This window comes from Arachis hypogaea, chromosome 15 (genome assembly GCF_003086295.3).
Source record: "Arachis hypogaea cultivar Tifrunner chromosome 15, arahy.Tifrunner.gnm2.J5K5, whole genome shotgun sequence".
Lineage (NCBI taxonomy): Eukaryota > Viridiplantae > Streptophyta > Magnoliopsida > Fabales > Fabaceae > Arachis > Arachis hypogaea.
In genome coordinates, this window is record NC_092050.1 from 21,269,746 (window position 1) to 21,286,804 (window position 17,059).

Genomic DNA, 17,059 nt, shown 5'->3' on the forward strand with positions numbered 1-17,059 from the left:
CTCCCTTCCCCCTTAGCCTGCATGATTCTCTTCTCTTTCTTCTTCCCTCTCCAGCGCGATCCCTTCCCCCTTTAACTCGTTTTCTTTCTTTTCTATTTATTTTATATTTTTTTTAGTTAGGAGTAATTTAGTAATAAAAATTAAATTTTTGGTAAAAAGAATGATTTTAAAATTAGGCTAAATTTTAGGAACAATTTTGTATGAAAAAAATGGTTAAGAACAAAAAAACTTTTCGACCTATACGTTAGGAACCAAAATCGTATTTAATCCTTCTTTTTATAATTTCTTTTTTGGTGTCTTCTTTTTATTAAATTTATACCAACTTTATTAGACTTATTATTTAAAAAAAAAAAAACTTATAAAAGTAACATCACCGTTATTTTTTTTTTCCTTTCAAACGGATTTCACTCATTTTCAGTAGGCCTTTTTTTTCATATTTTAAGGAAAATTTTTAGAATTTGATAAAATTTTGACTACGTCGATTGTGATATTATTTTAAGTTCTTTTTTAGAAAATAGATGGTTTTTTATTTTTTATAAAATATAAAAACTTAAAATATATTTTATATTTTAATATATTTAATATAAATAATTAATTTTTTATAAATACAAAGTATTTTTTATGTGTTAGAAATTGATATTCTACTTATGGAGTATTTTTTAAAAATAATTTGTCAGAAAAAACCTTAGAAAGTGAGGCTAATATTTTTTATACTAGGCTCCAGCATGTGATTTAATTTGTAAAAATATGGTAGATTTTGGTTAAATTTTGTTGATATGAAATTGTATTGTATTGGAAAAAGCAAAATAGCAAGTGGCGATTTTTTTTTATTTTAAAAAATTATAATTTATAAAATCATGAGTCACGATTTATATTTTTTATTTAAAAAAATTGTAATTTATGAAATTGTAAGCTATAATTTGTGTTTATTAACAAATCTACATTAGCGATTTCACTGTATTTATATTTGTTTTTTTTAAGGTTTTTTTTAGTTTGATAAATTAAAAATTAATATGTTGTGAATTTAAGTTTTATTTAAGGATTTATTATTTATTAGCTAATAGATTATTGCATAAATAAAACAAAATTTGAACTAACACTTATTTAAACGAATTAATGAGATAACTAATTTATATTTGTCGTTATTCCCATTACTAAAAAAAGATAAATTTTCAGAAAGTGAAGGCCTTGTGCCTAGGCCTAAAAATAACTAAGCCGACACTTTAATTAAGAAAGTTACGTTAAATTTTCCTGGTTTGCTTGTAACTTGTAAGCTAGTGTGGTGCTCAATTTCTATGGTACATTATTGTAGAGGAATAAACAATATTTATTTCAATAATGCTAAAGAATTAAGAGGGGTCCAGCTAATAAATATTTTTAAAATATATTCTATACTAATTAATAGTATTAATTGTCATTAATTAGTGGTTATTTATTTTTTTTTTGAAAAATACAAAATTAATCATTATTGTTACGTAGGTAATCTGAAATAGGTAGATTGGGCTCAAAGGATCGGCCCAAACGTCAGTGGAGGGCAATCTTCGACTTGGTTCACGTCTGGGAGCCGCCGTCCAACTTGTATGTGTGAAAGAATGGGGGGTGCATGGTACCTGCAAAGACAATCTGATGCCTAAGTCAGCAAGGGGTTAAGCAGGTTTAGAATATATTAGAACTTGGCGATATCTGAGGGGTGTCAGTGTATTTATAATGGTGATCCAATAACCACCGTTGGAGTGGTTTCACTTCTGAAGGTGGATAACCGCCCCTTTATCTTAGGGTGGTTGAGATGTTGCTTCTGGAAGTGGACTGAGAGATTTCAGGGGTAGTTACTTATTTGAATAAGTGTTATCTGTCAGCTCATGTCTAGCCCGACCTCTTTAGATGAGGTCGGGCGGGTGGTGAAGGCCAATCTTTGGATTGAGCCTTTTTGGCTTACTTTGGACCTGGGCCATACTGTTGGGCCAGGGTATGAACAGTGCCCCTACTCGAGTCCGATCTCTTTGATTATGAGTTGGATTCGAGTACTAATTGAACTCGAGATCGTTCAAGTTGGGAACCAACATGATTTTTAGCTCGAAACCGACGTGATTCTAGGCTTCTCAATCGTCGCGTCTAATCAAACGTCGTGTCCGTTTGGGGTTTCGTATTTACGCGTGGGGGCAGTTACATTGGTAACGACGCGTTTCTTTAATGATTGCGTCTTTTACGTTCGTGCCCCTGCCATGTTATAAATACTTTTCCCTCTTTTTCCTCTGTTTTCTTTTGTCTTCGAAGTTTATTGCTTTCACTTCTCACTCATTCCAAAGAAATTCTTTTAGCCTTCCCTCTTTGGGTGTTTTGCTGTTGCTGTGACTACCTCTCCTCAGGTCTACAGAGAAAGGTTAGCCTTTTCTTTATCTTACTCTATCATTTGCGTAATACTTTATCTCTACGCTTTGTGTGTTTTGAGGAGATTTTCATGCCTTTTGCTACTCCTTTGTTTGCATTGTGAGGTGTTGTCATTGTTGTAATCTGGTGGTTCTTTCTTGCTTGGCTTTTGGGGGAAAAGACTGCTTAGTTTTTGGGAGCCTTTTTTTTGATGATTTTTTACTTTTCTTTGTAGGTCTTATCGCTTTTATATCTACTTCCTAGTTGTCAGAAAAAATGTCTTTCCGTGTTACTGAGGCCCTTTCGAGATGGGTAGACGATTATGTTCTTGGTGAAAAACCTTTAGTAGATACTGACTACCTTATCGAACTTTGCGTTCACCATAAGATTTGTAGTTTAGAGGCCGATGAGCCTAAATATAAGTTGGTGGCCCCGGGTCCTGAAAACCGAGTTTGTTCCGGGAGGATTACTGACTCTGACCCTCACTTTTTCTTTATATATGATTGTCTTTTTACCTGTCTGGGGGTTTCCTTCCCCTTTTCTGATTTTGAGGTAGAGGTTCTATCGCACTGTCGAGTTGCTCCTTCTCAACCCACCCCAACTCTTTGGGTTTCATGAAAATTTACCAACTTGTCAGCCGAGAGCTAAACTTCCCGACTTCTTTGAAGATCTTTTTCTATCTTTTCCATCTGAGAAAACCATTTAGCGCTCAGAATAATAAACAACAGTGGGTATCCTTCCGAGCTATTCAGGCTCAGAAGGTCTTTTCGATCTTTGATGACTCCTTCCATGACTTCAAAAACTTTTTCCTTAGGGTCTAAGCCGTAGATGGCCACCATCCTTTTTTCTTGAATGATAACCATGAACCCCGATTTCCTCTTTATTGGTTGGAGGCCTCCCCTGTTGAGAAGTATGGTCTGGAAAATTCGGACGAAGTTGAGGAGGCCATTGTGGGGTTTTTCGAGAGGCTTGGGGAAAGGCTCCCCATCTGGATACTAAGAAGTTTCTTTTGGGTTCTCAGAGTTTTGTGTAGACCCAACTAGGTAGTTTTTCTTTTTTGTTGTTGCTTCTGAAGGTTTCCGACTTGTTGTGTTTTCCGATTTGTTAATTGATTGCTTTTTATTTTTCCCTGTCAGAGATGGTGAAGAGTGGCTCTAGTGCTTCTTACCAGAAAGTCTAGGACACCAAGAGAAGGGCTCGTGCTCGAGCTGATGCAGCTAGAGTCGGGGCTACTGGCGTTCTTTTTCCTCCTCCTCATGGCTTGGGAACCTCTTCTCGCCCTATCCTGGTATCCTCTACCTCTGCTTTTCCTCTTCCTCCTCCTATCCCCCCAATCCGACCTCCTTCCGAACCTGAAAAGAAGAAAGGCAAGACCTTGAAGTCTGGCTCTTCTCCTTCTGGGGAGGCCAACTTCGATGGTCCCAAATTCGTTCAGAAGCATATCTTTCCTCATAGCCAAATTGCTATGGATGATGCTTCCCTTCGTAATCATCTTCAAATTCTGGTTTTGGGGGTGTTAGGACTGCTAGAGTCTACACTACTCTACTTGATATTTTGGACAAAACTCCTTTGAGTTCTTTGGGGTCTTCCCAAAAAGTTGTGGAAGAGCTTCAAAGGAGGATTGTCCTTTATCAAGAGGAGGAGAAGCGGCTTCAAGGGGAGGTTGACTGGCTGAAGGAAGAGCAGGCCCGGCTTTAGGAGAGGGAAAAGAAGCTAATGGCTCAGTGTGCCATGGCGGAGGGTTTGAAGGAGAAGGCGGAGCAGAATTACATCAGGGTCTTCACTGAAAATATTGATCTTGAAAGGCAATTGGAGTCTAATCGGGAAGCTTATCAGGAGCTGGAGGATTCGATTGTGAAGAGCTCGGGGGAGGTTTAGAGGGTGTTCAAGGAGCAGGTCGGAGTTATTGCTCCTGACTTGGACCTTTCTCCTCTCCATCCTGAGACAGAATCCGAGCTGAAGACTCGCGGGCAAAGGATTGTTGAGTCTCCTCCTCGTGAGGAGCAGCAGGAGGGATTCCTGTCGAGTTCTTCAAAGGCTCCGACTTCTGCTGCTGAAGAGACCGCTCCGACTCCTCCTGTTGCAGATCCGAGCTCCCTTCCTCTTGGTGATTCCAATCCTCCTTCCAATTAATTTTAGCTACTTGGGGCCCAGCTTGTGGGCCCCCTTTGAACAATTTATCTTTCTTTATATTTGTTGTGGTGGTTCCTGACTTTGGCCTTTTAACAAAAAGAAATTGCTTTGTTTGACTCGCCCTTTTTTGGATAAGGGCTTTTTATGAAATACTTTGCGTGTGCATGCTTTGTTGTGATTTTCATAAGATTTTTGTGAAAACCTTTTGATTCTGAAAAAATCTTTTTACTACGCAACCTGTTTTTGTCTAAATTAAGATTTTTCGAAGACTTGAAATTGCCTTTGCTTGTATTTTTGAGGGATTTTTCTTATCTCTTTTGTGTTCCTTTTCTGTAACCTCTTTACACCGACTTGTACCTCATCATTTCATTCTGCCGACCACTTAGGTCGGTCTTGGGATTTTTACATTTTTTCGAACTTAAATCGGTGCATTTCGTAGAATAATGATGACAATAATGGAATTATAAAGAGATAGAATAAAATCTTTATTTATTGATGGAGGTAACTTTTGATCTTTGCTACTAAGTGAATTTTAAAGCTTATTGACCCTTTGCCTCCACTTTGATGCCTCATTAAAACTCCTTCAGGAAAACCCTTTTTGAGAAAAAGCCATGAAGTCGGGAAAAAGAGTACATCAGAGAGTGGAGTTCACTTCTAACTGTAATACCTCCTCATGTTGCAAACATGCCATGATCTTGGGAGCTCGGCACCGCTCAAGTCGGTTACTTTGTAATATCCTTTTCCTAGGACTTCAATTATCTTATATGGCCCTTTCCAATTAGCAGCAAGTTTTCCTTCACCTAACTTGTTAACGCCGATGTCATTCCTGATCAGGATCAAGTCGTCTAAGGTGAAGCTTCTTCGAATGACTTTCTTGTTGTATCTATTTGTTATCCTTTGCTTCAGCGCTGCTTCCCTTATCTAGGCTCGTTCTCGGACTTCTAGGAGTAATTCAAGTTCTTCTTTGTGTGCCTGAATGTTGTCGACCTCATCGTAGAACCTCACCTTTGGACTTTTCTCGTTGATTTCAACTGGTATTATGGCTTCTATGCCATAAGCAAGTCGGAAGGGTGTTTCTCCTGTTGTAGACTGGGGTGTAGTTCGATATGCCCATAACACTTGGGAGAGTTCTTCAGCCCAGGCTCCCTTTGCATCTTGTAACCTTTTCTTTAATCCGGCCAGTATAACTTTGTTGGCTGCCTCAGCTTTCCCATTTGCTTGTAGGTGTTCAACCAAGGTGAATTGATGCGTAATCTTCATGCTGGCTACCAAGTTTCTGAATGTAGAGTCGGTGAACTGGGTACCATTATCAGTGGTGATGGAGTGGGGATTTTCATACCTTGTAATGATATTCTTGTAGAGGAACTTCTGACTTCTCTGAGCTGTGATAGTTGCCAATGGCTCTGCTTCGATCCACTTTGTAAAGTATTCCACTCCCACTATTAGGTACTTCACTTGTCTAGGCGCTTGGGGGAAAGGTCCGAGTAAGTCCAACTCCCATTTTGCGAAAGGCCATGAAGAAGTTATGCTAATGAGTTTCTCAGGGGGAGCAACATGGAAGTTGGCATGCATTTGGCATGGTTGACACTTCTTTACGAACTCGGTGGCATCTCTCTGCAAGGTTGGCTAATAGAACCCAGCACGAATAACTTTCCTAGCCAGGGACCTTGCCCCGAGATGATTCCCACAGATACCATTGTGAACCTCCTCTAGGACTTCTGTTGTCTTCGATGTCGGGACACATTTTAACAATGGTGTGGATATCCCTCTTTTATAGAGGATATTTTTCACCAAGGTGTAGTTTTGTGCCTCCCTCTGAATTTTCTTGGCCTCTTTTTCCTCTTTGGGTAGGATGTCGAATTTTATGTATTCGATTAGTGGGTTCATCCATCCAAAGTTTAATCCGGATACCTCAAGAACATCTTGCTTAGCCTCTGTTTTTGTGACAGAGGGCTCTTGGAGAGTTTCCTGGATCAGGCTTTTATTATTCCCTCCTGGCTTGGTACTTTCTAACTTGGAAAGGGTGTCTGCTCTGCTGTTGAGATCTCGAGTTATATGTTTGACCTCGGTCTCTGAGAACCACCTAAGGTATTCCAAGGTTTTGTCTAAATACCTTTTCATATTTGGGTCTTTAGCCTGATACTCCCCATTGATTTGAGAAGTCACCATTTGAAAGTCGCTGAAGACCAATACTTTGATTGCACCGACTTCTTCTGCTAGTTTCAATCCAGAAATCAAGGCCTCATATTTGAGTTCCCTCTTGGTTGACTAGTATTATGCCTGAACTGCTTCCGATTTTGTTGGAAGAGTCATCCACATACAATTCCCAATTTGTGGAGGTCTCCTCTTGATCTCCTACATATTCTGCAACGAAGTCGGTCAGGCATTGCGCTTTAATTTCCATCCGAGTCTCGTACTTTAAATCGAACTCAGACAGCTCTATGGCCCATTGAACCATTCTGTCTGCAATGTCTGTTTTTTGAAGAATTTGCTTCATGGGCTAGTTCGTTTGAACCCTTACGGTATGGGTTTGAAAATAAGGTCGTAGCCTCCGAGACGCCACTATTAAGGCATACGCAAACTTCTCGAGTTTTTGGTACCTTAACCCGAGGCCTTGTAGAACTTTGCTGGTAAAGTACAATGGATGCTGCCCGAACTCGCCTTCCCGTATTAGCACTGATGCCACAGCTTTGTCGGCTACAGATAAATATAGGACGAGTTCTTCCCCGACCTTAGGTCGGGTCAGAATTGGAGGTTGGCTTAAAAACCTTTTGAACTCCTGGTCAAGAGTCCATTCGAACTGGCATCCTTTTCGTAGTAGAGAGAAAAGTGGTAGGAATCCCAGTGATGATCCTACCAAGAACCTGGAGAGAGCTGCAAGTCGGTCATTCAACTGTTGGACCTCCCTTAAACAAGTCGGGCTTTTCATTTCTAGGACTGCTCTGCACTTATCGGGGTTGGCTTCAATTCCCCTTTGTGTTAACATAAATCCTAGAAATTTACCAGCCTCCACCGCGAAGGCGCACTTTCGGGATTCAGTCTCATCACGTGCGTCCTTATGGTGTTGAAGACTTGCAAGAGGTCGGTCAAGAGGTTCGTCTCATCCTTGGTTTTTATCAGCATGTCGTCCACATATACTTCCATTAAACTTCCAAGGTGAGGTACAAACACATTATTCATCAATCTTTGATATGTGGCTCCTGCATTCTTTAACCCAAAAGGTATAACCATGTAGCAATAATTTGCTCTAGGTGTGATGAAAGATGTTTTTCTTGATCCGTGTTGTACATCGGAATTTGATTGTATCCCGAGTACACATCCATGAACGACAAGTATTGATACCCTGAGCTAGAGTCTACTAAGGTATCAATGTTTGGGAGTAGATATGGGTCTTTTGGACACACCTTATTCAGGTCGGTGTAGTCAACGCACATCCTCCACTTGCCGTTCTGTTTTTTTACTAGCACCACATTTGCCAGCCACGCCGAATATTTGACCTCTCTGATGAAGCCAGCTTCTAGGAGGGCTTGTATTTGCTCTTCGACTGCTTGAGCTCGTTCGGGACCGAGTTTCCGTCTACTTTGCTGAACAGGTCGCGATCTGGGGTATATTGACAACTTGTGCGTCATGAGCTCGGGGTCTATCCCGGGCATGTCAGAAGCTTTCCCGACAAAGAGGTCAAAAATTTCTTGTAGGAGCCTTATTAGCTTCTACTTCAAGTCTTCTTTCAAGTTGGCTCCTATGTTTGTATTCTTTCCGTCCCCTTGCCCGATTTGTACCTCTTCTATCTTTCTCCCGGACCGTGGTCGTAATTCTTCTTTAGCTCAAATTCCTCCGAGCTCAATCGTATGAACCTCCTTGCCTTTACCTCTCAGGTTTAGGCTTTCATTATAGCACTCTTGCTAGTTTCTGTTCTCCCTTGATGGTTGCAATTTTCTCTGGTGTTGGAAATTTCATGCACAGATGGGGTGGATACCACTGCTCCCAGCCGATTAAGGGTCATTTTTCCTATTAAAGCATTATAGGCCGAACCCACATCAACGACTATGAAGTCGATGCTTAGAGTTTTGGATTTCATCCCCTTTCCAAAAGTTGTATGTAGGGCTATGAATCCTAGTGGTTATATGGGTGTATCCATCAGCCCGTATAGGGTATCAGGGTATGCCCTTAACTCCTTTTCGTCCAATCCCAGCTTGTCGAATGTTGGTTTGAACAGGATGTTGGCCGAGCTCCCCTGATCCACCAGGGTTCTATGTAGATGGCCATTGGCGAGAATCATGGTAATTACCACTGGATTGTTATGTCCAGAGGCAATACCCTGGCCGTCTTCTTTGGTGAAACAAATTGTTGGAAGGTCGGGTAGCTCGTTCCCGACCTGGTAGACTTCTTTCAGGTATCTCTTACGAGATGACTTTGTGAGACCTCCTCCAGCGAACCCTTCTAAGATCATATGTATATGTCTCTCCGGGGTCCATGGTGGGTCTCTTCGATCTTATTCATCTCTCTTTCTTTTTCCATGATTGTCCGACCTCTCTATGAGATATCTGTCGAGTCTGCCTTCTCGAGCTAGCTTTTCTATCACATTTTTTAGGTCGTAGCAATCATTTGTTGAATTCCCATATATCTTATGGTATTCGCAGTATTCGCTACGACTCCCCCCCTTTCTTATTTTTGATGGGCCTAGGGGAAGGCAGCTTTTCGGTATGGCAAATTTTTCTGTAGACGTCAACTATGGAAACTCGCAGAGGAGTATAAGAGTGATATCTCTTTGAGGAGTGAAAGTGCCCAGGTCGCCAGCTTTGCTCTCCCAGCCTGGCATTTTCCTCCATGTTAATGTACTTTTCAGCTCTTTCTTGTACATCACTCAAAGAAGTCGGATGCCTTTTGGAGATGGACTTGGAGAAGGGGCCTTCTCGAAGTCCAATTACTAGGCCCATGATCACAGCCTCTGTAGGCAGGTCTTAAATTTTTAGGCACGCCTTGTTGAACCTTTCCATGTAGTCCTTCGAAGATTCTCCGACCTCCTGCTTTACTCCCAGGAGACTCAGTGCGTGCTTGACTTTATCTTTTTGGATTGAGAATCGCATGAGAAACTTACGGGAGAGGTCGTCGAAACTGGTAACCGACCTTGTGGGGAGGCTATCAAACCACTTCATCGCTGCTTTTGTTAGAGTTGTCGGAAAGGATTTGCAGCGAGTAGCATCAGAAGCGTCGGCTAAGTACATCCGACTTTTAAAATTGCTCAGGTGATGTTTTGGGTCGATAGTCCCGTCATAGAGATCCATGTCAGGGCTTTTGAAGTTCTTTGGAACTTTTGCCCTCATGATGTCTTCAATGAACGGATCCTCTCCCCCAAAGGAGAATCTTCTCGGTCACTGCGAGAACTCTTATCTCGGAGACTAGCTTCTATCTTTAAGAGCTTTTCCTCAAGCTCTTTTCGTTCGTCAACCTCTCTCCTTAGGTTTCTCTTTGCGTTCTCTATGTCACTCCAGCTCTTGTTCCAGCTGCTCTAGCCGTTCTTGATGGCCATAGAATAATCCCATGAGATCGGCAGCGTGAGGTTGTCCCTCTTGTCCTGGTTTGTGCACCTCAGAGGGGTTTCCCCTAGGGTCTTTCACACCAGAGGGACCTTCGCGGTGTTGACCCCCTTCTCCTTGTAGGGATATTATAGCCCGATCATTGTTGACAGCATCTTGCTGCTCTTGCTCGGACTCTGATGCGGTGTGTACGTCCTCATTCTGGTCGTCCGCCATTATTAGGTGATCTCTTAGGTAGATTGGGCTTGAAGGATCAGCACAAACGTCAGTGGAGGGCGATCTCCGACTTGGTTCACGTCTGGCAGCCGCCGTCCGACTTGTATGTATGAAAGAATGGGGGGTGGTACCTGCAAAGACACTCCGATGCCTAAGTCAGCAAGGGGTTAAGCAGGTTTAAAATATATTGAAACTTGGCAATACCTAAGGGGTGTCAGTGTATTTATAGTGGTGATCCAATAACCACCATTGGAGTAGTTCCACTTCTGAAGGTGGATAACCGCCCCTTTATCTTAGGGTGGTTGAGATATTACTTCTGGAAGTGGACTGAGAGATTTCAGGGGCAGTTACTTATTTGAATAAGTGTTATCTACCAGCTCATGTCTAGCATGACCTCTTTGGGGAGGAGCCTATGTCGAGCCCGACCTCTTTAGATGAGGTCGGCAGGTGGTGAAGGCCGATCTTTGGATTGGGCCTTTGGCTTACTTTGGACCTGGGCTATAGTGTTGGGTCAAGGTATGAACAATTATTAATTGTCTCTTCTTACTCTAATTCATCTTTTACCATTTACACAAACACTAATTCCTCTTTCTAAAAAAAAAACTTTGAAACTCCAAAAAATAAAAAGCACCAAAACATAAGATAAAGAATCATCCAAATTCTAAGGAAAAAAACATACAAAACATAGAAAAAAGAATCATCCAAAACTAATAAAAAGAATCATCCAAATCCTAAGAAAAAAACATACAAAATATAGGAAAAAAATCATCTAAAACTAATAAAAAGAATGATCTGAAATGTAGAAAAAAGAAACATAAAAAACTAGTTAAAAAAATCGTTCAAAACCAAATAGGAGAAGGAGAAGAAGAGGCGTAGGGTGACCGGCAACGATGTCTTGGACGACGTTGCGTGGACAGTGGGGAGACTAGCGGTGGCGTGTTGCGATGAGTGGAGGAGTCGCCATGGATCGAAGTAGTTGATCGCGCGTCGCGAATGGGGACCTGTTGGTGGTTGCGTCGCGACGGATGGAGAGTCGTGGGGTGCAAGTGGCGAGCGATGGGGAGTCATGAGCGGCAAGAGTGTGTCGGACGAGTGACGGGGAGTCGCGATGGGACGCGAGGAATGTGAAGTAGAAGCGCAATGGTAGCTGTCTTTCCTGCGCGAACGGCATATTAGGCGGCGGAGAAGGATGCAAGGACGACCGGTGATTGCGCACGAGGACGGTGCTGCGGCAACGCTAGCAGCGCGAGGACAAAACTGCGGCAACGTGGGACGTTGGGAAGAGGGATTAGGATTTGTGGTTTTGTGTGGTGAATATTGAGTAGAAGTGAAAATAAATTAAAGTAAGTTTTGATTCAAAAATGTCATTAATGTCAATTAATCAAATTTTGAATTTAAAAAATAATTTAAAATTAATCATTATTAATTGAGTTATTCAATTTTTGATTGGTGAACACTTGACTCTCTGTACTTTTCCTATTTTTTTTCGTGGATGAAGAGATGTGGAAACGCCATTCAATACAATGTTATATACGTTGCAGATGCAGTAGATCAGCAGCCATGCCCATACTCATACACTCGCAACAGGGAAGGTTAAATATGACAGTGCCGTCTTCATTAACCTGGAGCCATGTTGATATCTGGTTTAAATATTTGTGATATAAAAAGATTAAATATTATTTAAAATTTATTAATTTATTTTAATATATTTTTATTTTTATTTATTTTATTAGATTAGACTTTATGTTTGTAAGTTTTAGGGTTTTATTTGTTTTAACCTAATAAGAATTTATAAATACCTCTTTAACTATTGTAGTCGCAGTATTTCGTTATTAGAGGTTTGAAAACCTCCTTTTAGTTTCATGATCAAACCATGATGTGAAAATTGGGTAGAAGGTTGAGAAATTCTTTCGATTCAATTCCTAAACTATGGTGTGGACAAATTAGGTTGAGAAGTCCCTTTTTTATTGCGTCAAGAAATTAGATAAAAAGTATAATGATTCTTTTTATATTCAATTTCAATCTATCTTTTTTATTTTTATTTCAATTTTAATATATTTTTTTATTCAATTTAAATTTTTATCTTTTTGTTATCTTTTATTTCTTATCACATGTGGGCTGTCATCTTGTTGCTAGTCAAACAAAAGGATTAGATTGGATTAACTATTTAATTTATAATTTAAATGCTTAAATTAATTTCTCAGTACATACTTGTGAATATTTTTTATTTTCTAATTTTATATAAATTTAGAGAAATTTTTTTAAATAAATAATTTAATCATTTTATTTATCAAGATATGTAATTTATAGTGTATTTATTAATTTATATCACATTGATTTATTTCGTTTACACTGTAAATATAAAAATATAATTTTAAAAAATAATAAAAGTATTAATAATTTAAATTAGACAAAACTCTTTAAAATAGAATGTTTTAAATAATAAAAAAGATATACGGTTTCAAATAATAGAAAAGATTGATAGTTTTAAAATAACAGAAAAAATATGCAATTTTAACTCACACGTTGACCAACGACTGAATATATTATCTAATTTAAAACTGCTCATTTAAAATTAGTATATTATTTTCTTAAAAACCAACCCGTTTAAATTAGTATTCAAAAAGAACAAAAAACATAATATATAATAACTATTATCATATTATATTTAAATTTAGTTATGTGTGTTAATAAACTTAATATTATTATATGCATTGAGACAAATATCACGTATTGGTGGTGGCGAAGAATACAGACGTTCTCTAAAAAGTGAATGGCTTATTAGCGTGTGATTGTGTGAAAAGACTGAATGGCGTATTGGCCTGTGAAAAGACTGTATTAACTAACAAGAGTGATCAGGTAATGGAAGTGATGAATAAATCGGTGGAGTGGAATGTGTCTAACCACAATATGGAAACATTGTAGGATTGGGAAAATGTTTTAGCAAAAAGTTAAGTAAACCCCAAATCGGTGTGCATAACGGGGGTTATGACCAAATTTTCAAAGTATTCTTTTAGATTTATCACTTTTATTATTTTAATCTCTTAAATTTAAAATTTATTATATTAGTATTTGAGATTTAATTTTAAATATTATATCAGTCTAAAAATTTTTTTTACTATTGAATCAGTAAATAAAATGTTGAATCAATATAATATTTGAAATTAGATTTTGAAAATTAATAAAATAAATTTTAAATTTAAGAGATTAAAATAATAACAAAAAAAAACTAGATCTATAAAAATTGTCATCCAACCAAAAAATTCTATCAAACAAATTTTGTGAAACAGATTGTGGGTGAACTTCGTTAAGGAGAAGAGTACGAGATGTAATAGTCTTTATTCTACGTTGAAAGTGGTAGTTACCGTAGGAAGGGTCGTAGATGGACTTCGCTAAGAAGATTAGTACGAGGTGTGATAGTCCTTGTCTAAGTTGAAGGTGGTCGTTCCCATATGTAGAAAGAGTTGTGGAGGTCATCGGAGGCAAGCTAGCGGAGGAGCAGTGGTAATGAAAGTCTAAAAGCCGCACAATCTGTGAATAAATTGTGTAATATTTGATAGTTACGGTTATGCATGTAATTGTGTGAAAGTTTTTAAATAATAATTTAATAAAAAATATTAAATTATCTAATAATTTTTAATTAATTTTAGATAAAAAATAATTGTATATAAAAATAACTATACGTAAATTTTTATTTAATTTTATACAATTTTGTCATTTAGGTTAAAGCGTGTGTATATATAATAAAAATAAGAATTATTCATAGAGCATATTTAATTTGAAGAAAAAAAATAATAGAAATCGAATATAAAATCTCTCATTATTCAAATCAAATAAATAAAAGATAATTACTAAATAATTAATTAATTAACAAGTATATTTTTGTATGGTGTCTTTTATAGTGTTTAATATTTATTCATAAGATTCAAAAATAAAAAATAGTCCACTTTATATTATTTTTATTTTTAGATAACTTAAATAAAAATTTTATAAGCACAACAAAAAATCTACATTCTTGTATAACAAGTGTTTTATATACCTATCCTTTCTTTTATTTCCTGTGTATTCAGTGGGGGAATAGATATATATCATTTTTTTGTGTAGATTTTTAATTATAAAAAAATAATAAAATATAAAGTATGTGTTTGATTTAGTATTAAGAACTTTAAATTTGTATTTTATTTTTTTTAATTTTATTTTTTTATTTAGTGTTTTTTTTTCTCATTCTAAACGTAAAGGTAAAATGTGATTCTATAATTTAACCTAAGTTCGCTACCAAAAATTAAAAATAGTTATTTTTGTGTTTACTTTTTTAGTTAGACTATTAATTAAAAAAATTTATTTTTTATTTATCAATTTTGTCCTTTATTATTTGTATCATGAATTTTATTACTTTGTTTTTATAATATTTTTTTTATCCTCTTTCATACATGTTATTATTTTTATAGAGTTTTTGTTATTTTTTATTATATGAATTTTTATTACACTCTTGTTATTTTTTTTTTATAGTTTTTTTTTATATTGTGTTGAGTTAAGAAATTAACTAACATAATTGATGATGACAAACATTAGAATATTGGACTAATTACCCAATTAGTTTTGATTATTTTGGTTGAGTGATACGGTAAAAAATTAATATATAGCTGCAGTCCATTATGGAACAAATTGAACCTGCTGGTGGGCTGATAATCCAAAGGAAGCCCAAAAGAAACAAAGCAAAGAAATTAAACGGGCTAATTGAATCCAAGCCAACCTAAGCCCGATTTGATATCACTCAATGCTGATCCCTCCATTTTCTTCCACTAAAGCAACGTTCACATTTTCTCTTCGGTTAGAACTCAGAGAAAGAGAGAGAAAGCTTAGTTCCTAAGCTGTTCACCAAAGAAGCAAGAAAGAGAAGGTTAAGCAAAAAGGTTGAAGTCTAATCACCCACATCAAACTGTATCAAGAGAAGTCAGAAGCTAAAGGTGATTTATTTCCTTTTACATACATCTTATTTTCTTCTCTTCATCTTCAACTTTCTGCCAATCAAATTTAGGATACATGGGAAAGATGATCTCTGATAAACACTGCTGTGAATCAAAGGCCAAGATTGTTTCTTGGGGACCAAGTAGTATTTCAATGGATCAAATCTGTGTTTACCATTGAAAATATTTTTTTTTGCTATCCTGAGGCTTTCGATCAAGAAAGAAGGTCAGAACCAAAGTTCCTAATTTGAGGATTAATGGAAGAAAGTGAACGGCTGAGTTGGTGAAGCACACAACTCGAGGGTTGACCTAGGAGAGAGCAACTCAGTAACATGCAAGGAGATACAAAAGAAGATTTTTCATCATTCAGAAGCAAAGGAGAGATAATCAATGTTTCAAGGTGTATGTTGACTATGTTCTGAGAAGAGTTCTCTGAAAAAGTTCATTAACTTGGACAGTGCTTCCTAGTCAAAGGAGCATTCCGCCAGAATGAGGAACTAAATCAGAGGCAAGCAAATCTGGTTCATCACATAGCAAAGAGGCTGTTAAAGCATCAATCTCCTTCATGTTTTACAGATTGTAATTTTCTTTTTAATGTTTATCTTTCTGTAATTTCTTGAGGTAAAAGACTGAATGAGAAAGTTCTTGAAAGAGCCTAAGAGTGGAAAGAGGCAGAGAGAAACACTTGAGTTAAAAGTCTAGAGTGATTTCAGATTTCTTTAGATTGATTCTGTGTCTTGTATCTTGTACCAGTGAGGTATCCCTTACTTAGTTGGGTTAGCATTAAAAGTGAAGAGTTAGGTATTAGCATAACCAAGTCAAGTTAGGTTAGAACTTGAGTGTGAAAGGATTGTGTCAATCTTGTGGAATTATGTATGTAATACTTTAACTATAGTGAAATTCTACCACTGTTATGGTGGAGACTGGATGTAGGTTGCATTGCACAAGGCAACTGAACCAGGATATATACATGATGGTGTTAGCTTTTCTCTTTCCTGCTCTGTTCTGTTTTCTGATGTTCATGAGACAAAATAAAATTGTCTCATAAATTTTTCGCTGCTGAGTTCAAATAGATTTAGATTGAAAGTTTATTTTAAAGGGTTATTTCATTAAAGTGAAAGAAGGCCATAGATTCAACCCCTCTTCTCTAAGCCTTCTACAACCTTCTGTTACGGCCTGATCCAAACCACTAGTGGGCCGGCCCGACCCGAGCACCACCCGACCCGGACGGTCGGGAGTGAGACGCTCAGTCGCCGACCCGGACACGTGTCCCTGCCAGCTATGCTTCACCTGTGAGAAGGAGGCACCAAGGAAGGTGGGCCTGTCCTTGATGGGCCCACCTCTGACATGGTATATATGGGGAAGGTCCTGCCCTTCCCCCAAGTACGTTACATCCCACATACCCCTTTTTTGCCTGCACATATCACTGACTAGAGCGTCGGAGTGTCTTTGCAGGTGACACCCCACTCTTCATGCGAAGTGCTCGGAACATCGCCTACCCCAACCCGATGACGTACGACCAGGCGAGATCTCCCCCCTCTTCAACCAGGATACCAACCCGAACCATCCGGTACCTGACCTACCAAACATTGGTGCCGTCTGTGGGGATTAACCACCTAAATGGAAGTTGTATTGGGCCCAGGAGGAGCAGGCCGTGAGACCGAGTGCAGAGGGGAAGCCTCTGCGGCCCCTCCCCGGCCACGCACGAATTCCCCTCTGCGACAAACTACTCGATCTCCCGAAAGGCGACCCTTTGGGAGAACTGGCGACAACAGCGCCAGAATAATGCAAGAATTACGCCACAGAATGCAAGACCTAGAGCGCCGGCTGGCAGACCGG